The 12,867-nt window shown below is 43.8% G+C and overlaps 2 long non-coding RNA genes across 4 annotated transcripts; both read left to right on the forward strand.

The window, feature by feature from the left end:
* The first annotated feature begins 6,418 nt into the window (after window positions 1–6,418).
* Window positions 6,419–7,934, forward strand: LOC109739971 (uncharacterized). The gene is made up of 5 exons (XR_005758317.3): window positions 6,419–6,811; window positions 7,032–7,125; window positions 7,240–7,332; window positions 7,413–7,501; window positions 7,595–7,934. It is a non-coding gene; the product is annotated as an uncharacterized lncRNA (long non-coding RNA).
* A 368-nt stretch (window positions 7,935–8,302) lies between these two features.
* On the forward strand, window positions 8,303–10,433 carry LOC141022188 (uncharacterized). 3 transcript variants are annotated; one of them, XR_012183385.1, is made up of 6 exons: window positions 8,303–8,403; window positions 8,522–8,578; window positions 8,719–8,758; window positions 9,206–9,329; window positions 10,000–10,061; window positions 10,147–10,433. It is a non-coding gene; the product is annotated as an uncharacterized lncRNA (long non-coding RNA). The 3 variants fall into 3 exon arrangements; XR_012183386.1 differs by having other exon boundaries at window positions 8,320–8,403; window positions 8,515–8,578; window positions 9,992–10,061; XR_012183384.1 differs by having other exon boundaries at window positions 8,320–8,403; window positions 8,515–8,578.
* Window positions 10,434–12,867: the final 2,434 nt, after the last annotated feature.

The following is a 12,867-nucleotide window of genomic DNA, read 5'->3' on the forward strand; positions in this document are numbered from 1 at the left end:
AGTGATTCAAGCGCTAGTTTCATCAATACCATTTAGCATGCCTGCTTATCAGTTTGATTGACCTCTATTTTTTGTAAAGTGGTTGTGGTAGGAACCCGGGAATAATTATTGTGGATACTACGTTTGCGAGTCCATCCGCTACACGACCTGTGAGCGGGGCTACACTGAAGAACAATATGAAGTGCGTAAGCAATAATATTCACAATTTTATTTTATTACCATCATTTGTGTTGAGTTTCATTTATTCATATATATATGTATTGACCCCCTTCTTCAAATTAGATGTTTCGGAAGCGGGATGAACTCCTAGCACCAGATCGTATCCGAGGAATTCAAGAGGAATTGGCGGCATTCTTCCTTGACCACGTGATCGCTGAAAACGGAGAATACTATGTGGACCCTGTGTTCCTACAATTTAATTAGGAGATTGTATTGGAAGAGATAATTATTGTATATATGTAGCCGGTAGTGTCGGATAGATATACGAGAACTTGTTGTTCGACCAATATCTCGGAGAAGGAGAGGTGGTCGATATCACTTCTCTCTGTATGCATATGTTCATGACGATCTTCTGTTTCCTTCATTTGATCACTAGCTAGCGTGTCTACTCGTCTCCATACGTATATAGTACGTAGCGTCGACCAAGCACGGAGATAAGAGAGGACACTTCTCTCTATTAATTAGCTAGCTAACACAATATATGAAACACCTAAATTAACCCCCCAAAACCCCTAAACCACCCCCTTTCAAAAAAAACCTAAGCTCCTGCCAGCTGCTGACGCGTGGATGCCTATTGGTCCCGGTTGGTGACACCAACCGGGACAAAAGGCCCTGCCTAATGGTCCCGGTTGGTGGCACCAACCGGGACCAAAGGCCCCCCTGCCTGGGCTGGCAGCAGCGGCCACGTGGAGGACCTTCTGTCCCGGTTCGTGTAAGAACCGGGACTAAAGGATTAGGGCTTTGGTAACGACCCTTTAGTCCCGGTTCGAGAACCGGGACAAAAGGCCCTTACAAACCGGGGTAAAAGTCCCTTTTCCTACTAGTGTATGTTTGTGATAGCAGTTTGACAAGAGCATACAAATTTATATGAATATATTATAACAATCAAATGCTAGGGTAATACTACAGGGTATGGTATCAATTTAGACGTAATACAATTAAAATGATTTATATATTACCATAACACGCACTCTTAGAATATTACTTATTCATGCACACCACGAATTTTCTATTTTTCCCTGTTATCATGATCATTTTGAGATACTTCATGGATCAAAGTTGTCAATATCTATGGAATGAGTTTACACAAGTAAATTATAGTTATATTATAAGAAACTGTATGCCTAGCCCTTGCAAGCACTTGGGTTCATGATTAATCTGTCGAAATTATGCATATGATTTAACGCCACAAGACCTGTAGGAATTTCTCATTATTCTTTTCTTTAGAATTTCTCACTATGCTTGTTTCCAGTTTCATATACGGTTTTGGAAAAGCGTTGGGAGCTGTGATGTTATTATTTCCTAGGATTCTCAAAGAATTCAAATACGATAAATATGATGTCATCCACGATAAAAATTCTCAAAATTATGTATATGACTTAACATTAGAAGGAAAGCCTATAAAAACGTGTAACTTAATAAGAAGAGAATCTTGCTTGGCACTATTTAGTCGAACACAGGGACAACCAAGTTTTCTTTTCTCTGATTCAGTGGGTCTCTATCGGATCTTGATTGCTACCATAATTTCAAAGAATACACAAGACTTCCTGGCCAAAACTGTTCATATTTTACCCTTAGTTGATCGGTCAAGATTGAAATAGTTCATGACAGCATATACCGGATGTACATCGAGAGACAAAAGCCTCTGCCACACAACTATTCATACTTTCATTTTTAAAATATGTAAAAGGAAAAAAATGTATTTGAGGTCCTTATGGCAGGCTTGGCATTGTTTTCTCGTTGATCCCAGTTTCAGCAACATGTAAGAAGAATGATGTGTGGAGTTGGAAACTAAGATAGAGACGTGCCAAAAGCATTTGACAAGTGATACTTCAAGTACATGTCATTCCTTGACAAACTGTTGACCTAAGTATCATCATTTATTGGAATCCGTTATTGTTCGTTGCCTCATAGGGTAGTATTTTACAGAAAAACGCTGCAGGTATAGATAATGCGCCATGGGGTCGGCTGGGCTCGAGGGAGCCCTTTTTTATCTTCCGGAAACTCTACTTTCACTACAAAACATTTTGAAAACAGTTGTGCTTATAGACATACATGTATAGTCTGTACGTATAATTCTGCATGTAAATATATTTTCATAGGTGATGCACAAAAAACAATCATAAATACATGTGTGAAATGGACTTTTTTTTAATTAATTTGGGCTGGAATTTTATATTTCTGTCTTGCATATAAATGATCGTATGATTTCACGAAATTTTACAGGTACATAGAGAATATCCACATGTATTCGTAGGAAAAGTTTCTATTTTTTTCTGAAATTTTAAACAACACTTATAAATTATTTTTCATTCCGTTCTCTATGGAGCCCGGGTGCCAAAACGCCGCATTCGCAAGCATCCATATGTTATCGTATGGTGATTATATTTTGGTCAAAACTCCCTTCAGGGACCATCTCCTGTACTCATATTCATACTACCGGGAAGGCTCCACAAGTAGACATTAGTGACAGTTCACATCATACTTGTCAAAAGGAATTCAACCCCTCTCAGGAATAGCTGTCAGTAACGTGTGTAGATTAGAAACAGCTACACTTGAGACAAAAGACACGGCACCATGCATGGAACTTCTGTACCCATGTTCATTTTCTTCTTAACTTCTTGTTATGGTACAAAATGTGAGTGTATTCCTTGGTAATGATGTGTTTGAATTCTGCGGGACATTTGGGAACTACTGAGAAGAAAAGTCACATCGTGCACATGGACCTTGGCATACTTACGAGCAGAATTATAGGAGGAAACTGCACTACTTAGTGATGGATGCAAAAATCAAACAATAACTAGTTCCTCACAATCTCCAATAAAATCTATCACTGATAACCTGGCACAGGTAATTTCTTAGTAGTGGCGTGCGCCAATTCCACCTTATATTGGTATGCAAAATACCAGTGGTGGGCCCACATTCACACCCGCCACTAGCACGAACCGTATCAGTGGCAGGCGCAGATCCCCATCGGCTACTGTTACGTAACTTTCCCATGCCAAACAATAAGCACCGTCGTGGCACCAAATCATGACCCATTTCCAAATTACTGGTATAATTCATATTTAGGTTCACACATAATACACGGCAATTAGTTCTCCATCTTGTAGAAACCCAGAGATCACACACATTACCAAATGGAAAATGTACGAGCTAGAGTAGTCATATATAGTAGTAAAAATGATTCAAAGAGAAAATGTGTATGAGGATAACACAAAATAATAGATGTAAACATGTATTTTCAAGATTTAGTCAATTAAAAAAATTGCCCTTTCGTATATAATGAACTTCACCACAGGGCTATTCAATTTTCTTAAACTAGATTTTGTTTTGTGCACAACACAAGAATATAAACAATAATGTCCAACTAATTTCTAAAGTTTTAGTGCACCTGCTAAAAATAAGTTGTCTTAGCCAACTAAAATGTATTTCCCATGAAAGATTGTAGTTACTAAAATCATTCAACTACGGGCCCACACGAGCAATTTTCAATGATTTTTCATCAACAACTTTTTTCCAACGTGCTTCTTATGTCGTGAAAAAACATCGTAATTGTTATATATTTAACTGAAAACTATGTTTGTGGTACTGGTTTGATAAGAAGAACAAATTTATATAAATACATTCTAATAATCAAATGTTAGGAAAATACTACGGGGCATGGTATAAATTAAGAAGATGTAATACAGTTAACATGATTTATATATTACCATAACAAACACTCTCAGAATATTGCTTTTTCATGCACAACACCAATTTTCCATCTTTTTCCGGTTATTATGATCATTGTGAGATATTTCATGGATGACTTTAGACACTACAGGAATCAGCTTATTTGCCGTCCGCCACCAACGACAAACCTGCCCGGCAAAGAGGGCGACGGTAACCAGGTTATTTGTCGTCCGCTTCCTCAAAGCGGACGACAAAGGCTCTTTGCCGTTGGTGGCAGACGGTAAATAACATGGACGGCAAAAACCATGCGTTAGCCACGTTAGGTGGCTAACGGCGGCCTTTACCGTCCGCCAGCTAACAGCAAAACCTAATTCGACACGTCACCCCATGTGCCCAGTGTGATGTCGAACCGCGTCGTCCGGTCAAACCGACACGCGTGGCCCGGTCAAACTGCAGCCTCTGCCACCCCCCCCCCCCGCGTCGCCTTGTCCCATCGACAACCTACCTCGCCTTCCCCCCGCCGCCCCGTTCTGTCGTCGCGTCCCGTCCCGAGGCGCCGACATTAATGAGCAGTTATGCCGGCGCTGGCCCGGCCGCCCGCCTCCCGCCGCCCGGACGGCTATAAGGGGCGCCCCAGCATCGTACCCCCATACCCGACCTCACACCCCCGACGAGAAGCAGCGCAGCGCCGACGATGGCCTACCACCACGGGAGAAGCAGCATTGGCGAAGACGATGACGCCCTAGCTCCTGGCCGTCGAGCCTCGGCAACCCGGAGGTGGCGAAGCTATGCCGTTATGGCCTGCTCGTACTGCCTGGCTGCTGTCTTCCCCGGCAGTGGCATATCAACGCCGACGGCTACCCGGCGCGACGGCGGAGGAGCTCCGGACACACCGCGGGGTCGGCCGTCACGCCTTCTGGAAGGGCACAGTCTACGACGACGTCATCGCCGCCTTCCGGCTGGAGGTGGCCGGCGTCACCCCCGACCTCATGAGCGCGAGCGGCCGCCTTCGTGCCCCGGCAACGGCGCATGGCCCGGCCCCGCGGGAGCGCCGCCGTGGAGCTGCCCACCGCCAGCCAGCACCCTCGGCGGCTGTGTCGCCACCCGCACAGGCCGACCCCCCCCCCCCCCCCCGCCCCTGCCGTGGAGTTGCCGCCAGAACAGGTGGTCCTCCGCGAGGACGGCGACCCGGACGACACTCCGGGCTAGCACGTCGCCCTACGGGCGTCGGAAGCGGCGGTGGCGGCGGTTGCGACAGAGGACGCCGAGGTTGCGGCCGCCATGGAAGTCGCCGCGCCATGGCGGCAGAGGAGGCCGCGATGGTGCCGACCGAGGACGAGGAGGCGGCGATGGAGGGCGACGGCCCCGTCGACTGGGATGACGTCACCAACAACAGCAGCAGCGACGATGGCGAAAGCGCCGTCGTGATCGACCTGCTGGCGCTGAGCGACGACGACGACGACTAGTGATCGACGGCGATGGCCTAGTTTTTTTTAGGGTTTAAATATGTTGAATTGAACTATGTAATAAGGCGGGGCCGAGGCGGCGTGCAGGAGCGGCCGGGCGTTGGGGCTGGTGGTCGGGGGCGGCGAAGGGGCGTGGGGCCGGGGGGCCTTAGCGGCGGGGCGTCGGAGGCGGCGGACAGCGTGGGGTCGGGAGCGGTGACGGCGGGGTGTGGTCGGGGGAGAGAGAGAAGGGGACGTGGGAGAGAGAAAGTGAGGAGGGGCGGGTGTGAGATAGGGTTAGGGTTAGGGTAGGGGGCGGGCGCGTCAGCGCCATTAGATAGAATATTGTTTTACCGTCCGCTACCTGACGGCAAAGTATCTTTGCCGTCAGCTAGCCGAGATAAAGAACTGGTTGACGGCAAGAGCTAGTTTGCCGTCCGCTAGCCGACGGTAAATATTTGGCTGACGGCGAAGGCGCAGTTTGCCGTCAGCCAGTTCTTTGTCGTCTGCTTTTCGTAAGCGGACGCCAAAGAAGGTCTTTGTCGTCGGCTAGCGGATGACAAATAAACGGCTGACGGCCAATTATCTGATTCGAGTAGTGAGACAAATAAATTATAGCTATATTATAAAAAACTGTATGCCTAGCCAGCACAAGCACTTGGGTTCATGATTAATCTGTTAAAATTTTGCATATGATTTAACGTCACAAGACTTATAGGAATTTCCCAGTATTCTTTTGTTTAGAATTTTCATTGTTATTATTGTTTCCAGTTTCATATACCGTTTTGAAATGAGGCTGGGAGCTGTGATGTTATTATTGCCTATGATTATATTAGGATTCAAATACGATAAATATGAAGTCATCCATAAGAAATCTCTCAAAATTTTGTATATGACTTAACACTGGAAGGAAAGCCTATATCTAAATCTACCACTATAAAAGAGACAGGGCAGATCCAACTCAGCGTATTAGCCGTCTAATCAATGATCTAACGGCCCAAAATATTCGTTAACGAAAACTATCGTTAACGAAATCTCCCCTCGCTAACCAAACCCGGTACCCCGCTACCGCTCGCCCCACGCCCGCACACCCCTTCTGGCCAACCGCTCGCCCCGCCGCCGCCCCTTCACGCCTCGCCGCTCGCCCCGCCTCTCCAACCTCCCTCCCCAAACGCATCTCCCACAACCTCCAGTCGCCGCACACCCCGACGCCCACCTCTCCAACCTCCCTCCCCGCACGTTGCGCTCCATCCCCGTCTGCCCATCATCGAACCAACCTCCAACCCATGCTACCGGCACCGCACGGCGCACGTCCAGTACGCCGCCCCTCCCGGACTGCACGGCACGGCGCACGGCGGTGCGAATCTGGATCTACAGATGCGGTTGCCACCCATCCCGTTCCAGTTCCTTGCGCCAACCGAGAGGGAGGGAGGGAAGGGAGGAGCACGGAGATGATGCAGACTGTGGAAGAGGTATGTAGAGAGCACCCCTCTTCCTTTTACACCTCCAATGAGATGATTTCATTTGAATATTCATACGCAATCCAACTTTACTGGAAAAACGGTGATTTATGTGGGAAGCGGATTAGTTATGTGCGCAAGGATGCACTTCAATCACCATCAGAGGCCATGTTACTTCCTTTTCTATGATTTCATCTGAATATCCCACCTTCTTTGTTGACTCACTGTGCAGTGGCCGCCAAGTACCATGAGATGGCCATGGTGACCTGCAAGATGATACTGAAGATTTAAGTGAAGTGGCTCAACTGAATCAAGGGGACATAGTGGTATTTTCTTCTCTTCTTGAGACTCCTGCTATATTTATCTTGTTACCCAAGAGACCATGACTCCCTTGCGTACAAAATCTGAATTAAGAATCATGTCACTGTGATCTTGTGCAGGTTTATGATGTCGAACAGAGGTGTAGCACCGCTGCAGGTGCTTCATTCTAGGTGTTGCGCAAACACCATGAGTCCAGGAGGCTGTACAAACGAGTGAGTCGAGTAATAAATTCCGTTCGCAGTTAAGTAATAAACGAGTGAGTCAATTAATATATTTCGACTCCACTGTGCAGATTTTGACTCGACGATGCAGCCGCTGCGAGTCCCTTCGCTGAGATTCAGATTTTTTTTCTTTCCCATTTCAGTGTGTTTGGATTGGATGGTAAGATGCTCTTCTCTTATCAAATTTACATGTATGATTCACTGGCTATCCTTGGTGCTTATTTACATAGCTTGCTCATTTGTTGTGTTTCAGTGGAAGAATATACCAGATGGGAAGATACTATGCTTTTATGAAATTGTGGTTCTACTGGGTGAAATTCTTGTTATAAAGTGGTGGTCTTGCTACTGAAATATGGCCTGAGGATCGAGGATGTACTTGTTATTGCGGACGAATTCCTGCTGTAGATTTGCATGTCGATGGTTGCAAGGTGATAATAATTTCTGTAGGTGTAGACATATTTTAGTCACCAAGCTATGGTTGCACGATGTATCATTTGAAATGAAGTTAAGAAATACCATGTGTCCATTCATGTGATTCTTCCCTAACTGAAGGGTGATAGTGGGGTTTGTGCGGTATAAAACGCTTGTAGTTCCATTTTTACCTTTGAGGCATATTTGTTTCCTTGATCCTTTTCTTGTTGAGCCGACAAAGAGAAGTAGCAGACTAATTTCTATGTCGATTAGATGATTATTTGCTCCCTGTATGTGGTTTTCTCTGTATTCTCTATATGAGGTTATTTTGTGATCCTTGGAGTATGGAAATAGCATGGTGTGCAGCGTTGCCCTTGTGAGCAATCTCTGATGCAACTGATGTTTATATATGTAGTACTTATGACACTAGGATTCAATCCTCACCGAAGATTGAATTCCATCTTCTTCGTTAGAATACACAAAGGATTTGAATTGTGAATCTTGTAAGGACATTTATTTTGTGAAATTTAACATGACTAATTTGAGACCAGCAAAGAGGATTGGGCCCGAAGAAATGCTGATATTGAGCCTGGACCGCAAGGCGATATGTCGAGCTCTGCGTAGCCTGGTTTCAATGGCTTATTTAAACAGGTGTCTCCTTTTCCTTTGTATGTGTTTTCGAGTCTCTTTATGTGTAAAAATAGCCTGTAGATATCCTGCAGTGTGATTTTATTTTTCGAGTTCAGCTCTGTGTTATCATAGAATTCAGGTTAGGGAGATCAAGAAGATGTTTCATATGTTAGCACAACTACTGGAGGATTTGCAGGTGAGCAACTATTATATGAGTTTGGATGACCGAATATCAGTAGTACATCAAAATCTACGGCTTTATATAGTTTGTCACATACTGTCTTATTTCATATATGATGACCATATCAATCAAGTGTTTGTTTCTTTTTCATTCAGAGTGTACATTGCTTCCAGTGTAACAAGAACAGAAAATAAGGTAATCTCTAGATAATGTGTGAGGTTTCAGATTCTGTAATTTGTTTTACTGTTGCTACCTGAGCATGCTTAGATAATGGGGTGATTTGAGTGGAGTTTCAAAGTCGACCGTTCATGTCTGCAGTCCCAAGAGACCTAATAAGTACTGATCACTTCAGAAAGTTTCATGTTTCATACTTATGATTGTTGATACTGATTGTATTCACGTAATTGGGCCACTTGGTTACGGTGGTTGGCTAACTAATAAGTAAGATGTCCCCAGTTCTGCATAAAGATTTAGGCACCCTAATTTCTTAAGTCTTTGTGGAGTCAGAGGTGTGGAATGTTTTTGTTCGAAGTCTTTTTGAAATGATGAGTGATGCATACCTATTCAATGTTTTACATGGTACTGCAAGTGAAGAAATGATTTGTACTGAACCATCTAATGGGTTATTGTGTTTCTTTGAAGTCATGAATTTGTAGCAAGTGACGCCCTTGGCATTCTTTTTGAAAGATATCCAAGAGAGTTAAAGCATCATGGGGACAAGGAGGCCGAGCAGTTCGTTGTGTCTCCGTCGTCGCCAGCCACACTGGTATGTTGTGCCCCTTTCCCTGCTCCACGTCCTAGGCTACTCCACCACCACCGGATACGAGTGTGGCCGTGGCAGAGGAGGCTCGTGCAGGGGGATTTGATGCATATAAAGGTTATGTTTGTTATTTTTCACACACACACACACACACACACACACAGGTGTTCCACGGTTAATTTTGTTGTGGGGAAAAATTGAGGACTAAAGGTTTTGGTATGTCTGATTGTTGACATGCCATCGGAAGTGCATGATTGTCTGATAGACTTGAATTCTTAGGTTTTCTTTCTTATTGGTCTTGTTTTTTTTTTTTTGGTGAAAACCCATGATTTTACCCTAACCCAAAATTTCTGAGTTAAACGGAGAGGCTCTATGAGAAGTTTTGGGACATGGAAGAAATTGATTGTTCTAATTTAAGTAATACAAAAAGAAAATAGTATTTTCTCAATATTTTTTATTAGTAACATATGTCTATAATATTATGATTTACCTCTGCTAATAGATGTCGTCGTTGCAAAGAAACATGCCCAAATTTGTAAGCCCGTATTGGTATTACTTTCCAGTAATCAACATCCAACAGAATATATATTTATGATTGCTCTATTATCTTGCCATGAATGACAATGATAAATTTGTTGTTGACTCATGTTATATCCTCACAAATAAAGTGCTACAGGGAACTTTCTCTATCAGTTAAGGCTGGATGAGCAAGACGACATACTGCAGACCGAGAACAAGGTGAGAAGATTAGATGGAAATTTATGTAGCATATGTACAGCTACGTTTGTTAATCTCCTTCTCACTTTTTCCTTTTCCTGTGCAGAGTTATGTTCATCATCACTTCATCAGTGATATGTGTTAATACTCTCCTAGAGATTGATTTCTTTGTGATCGCAAAAAAAGGGGTCACATACATGGCGTGCTTCCAAATATCAGGTTGCAAATACCTTGTTTGCTTTGGACCTTGCCATAGAAGGATGAACACTAAATGACCACAAATGCCTCTAGATTATGAGTAAGCGTGGTTCTACCTTCAGTGGTTTGCGCATCTGCTTTGTCTCTCAGGCTGGTTTCACGAGTACCTGATTTTGCTTGGAACAGCCACAGGTGCATCAGCTTGGTTTGCTAACTAGCAATGTTTTGTTTCTTAGGTGGACAAACTTGTATCTCAGAACCTTGATGAATTATTTCATTTGATCAGCTTATGTGGAAACTACTAATTTTCATTGCCTCTGTACACACACTTGCATATCTTTTTTCCTGGTGCTTATTGGCAATGGCCCACTCATAGGCACGACCTAGAAGAAAATAAGATTGAAGATGTATTTTTCTTGGTTGGAAATATTACACCTCAAATTTACTTCAGTTTGGATACAGTGATGACTCTAAGATTGAAATAACTGGTGAATTATGTCAGTTATACAGTTTAAGAGGTCATGGATGTGATATATGAGAAACAATTTTGTCCGTGATACATGAATATCTATATGGCACTGTGGATGCTGGCGAGATGTTGGTCATGGCCTTGGTTGTCGAGATGCACTAACTAGGGGTGCATGCATGGCCATAGGCCAGAATTAAATTTTTTTGATGGACCGAGGTATTTGCTAAGCAATGGACATGGTCCTGTTGATTTATAAAGCACACATTTCCAGTCATGTGTACGAGTTAGGAATTATATGCTTTTCGCGTGAGATTTCAGCTGTTCTAAAAGTAGATTTATGTTATGACAGAATTATTAAGTTTCGTAGTAGAACATATTTAACCGAGACGTGCGTTGCACGTGCATGCTTACTAGTTAACTATTCACGGAAGAAGAAGAAAATCATGCTTGTCTCCAGTTAGTCGAATACAGGGACGACCAAGTTTTCTTTTCTCTGATTCGGTGGGTCTCTATAGGACCTTGATTGCTACAATAATTTAAAACAATACGCCAGACTTCCTGGCCAAAACTGTTCATATTTTATCCTTCGTTCATCGGTCAAGATGGAAATAGTCCATGACGGCATATATAAGAAGTATATCGAGAGATAAAAGCCTCAGCCACACAATATCCATACTTTCATTTGTTTAAATATGTAAAAGCAAAAGAATGAATTTAAGGTCCTTATGGCAGGCTGGCATTGTTTTCTCGTTGATCCCAGTTTCAGCAACATCTAACAAGAATGACGTGTGGAATTGGAAACTAACGTAGACATGCGAAAAGCATTTGACAAGTAAAACTCGAATTACATGTCATTCCTTGACAAACTGTTGACTTAAGTATCCTCATTTAAATATGAACGTGTAATTGGTTTTTTTATCTGAACGTGTGATTGGCTTTTGAAGGAGATAGTAATGCATTACGTTAGATAGATTTTGCAATTTTAAGGATGTCTATTTCACGTAAGAGCTTGTATGAAGTCATAATTATAAGTACAGAAAAATATATGGAGATTTAGGGAGGTATCGAAAGATCTCCACCGTAATAACTCGGTCCCACATAAGATTATTTTTCTTAGAAAAGGTGGATTAACCCCGGCCTTTGCATCTGGGCGACAAATGCATGCAGCCATTTTATTAATTATTCACAAAGACCTTACAAATTAGTACATCGGGTAGTCCGAAGCAACCATCTTAGCAACAACTGCCACTACTCCTATCCACTTGATGAAGGGACGCCGATAGCCCAAGCCTAATACCAAACAGACATCGCACTCTTGGTTTGGGGTACAAACTGGCCCAACACACTCTCATGTATTGCCGCCGCCCTTTTGGACCAATCCATCTTCAGAGCAGAAACTAACGCACCGATGCTAGGCCTCTCTGCCATCGACGCTAGACAACGTCCTCCTCCTGCGCGAGTCCATCTCTGCGCATCGGACGTCGAGTCTCTACTGCTCCGCACCGCCGAGATCCGCCGCCAACAGTGTGTAAGACGAAGCACCACACTAGTAGAAAAAGGGTCATCCGTACCGGTTAGTAAGGGCCTTTTGTCCCGGTTGTTGAACCGGGACTAAAGGGTCCTTACTAATGCCCTAGCCCTTTAGTCCTGGTTCTTACACGAACCGGGACAGATGGGCCTCCACGTGGCCGCTGCGGCCAGCCCAGGAAGGAGGGCCTTTGGTCCCGGTTGGTGACACCAACCGGGACCAAAAGGCATCCACGTGTCAGCATTTCAGTGGCTGGGGTTTTTGTTTTTTAAATGGGGGAGGGTTTAGGGGGTAATTTAGGGTGTGTAAGCTAGCTAACAGAGAGAACTGTCCTCTCTTATTTCCGTGCTTGATTTACCAACGCTACTGCTATGCCTAAACATGGCTTAGATTAAAGTAAAGGCAACATGTGGTGCATGTCGAAAGTAATATTAATCCTAACTTGATCAAGTTTGGATTAGTACTGCTTTCGACATGCACCACATGCTTGTTGCCTTCACTTCATTCCAATCCATGTTCATTTCACCCACTGATATATAATAACTTTTCATGCCCGCATCATGCATCATCATAATAACAAGTCCTACTAATCATCATCATACAACTTCTACTCGTTATTAATAACAAGTCAT

Source organism: Aegilops tauschii, chromosome 5, assembly GCF_002575655.3.
Source record: "Aegilops tauschii subsp. strangulata cultivar AL8/78 chromosome 5, Aet v6.0, whole genome shotgun sequence".
Classification (NCBI taxonomy): domain Eukaryota; kingdom Viridiplantae; phylum Streptophyta; class Magnoliopsida; order Poales; family Poaceae; genus Aegilops; species Aegilops tauschii.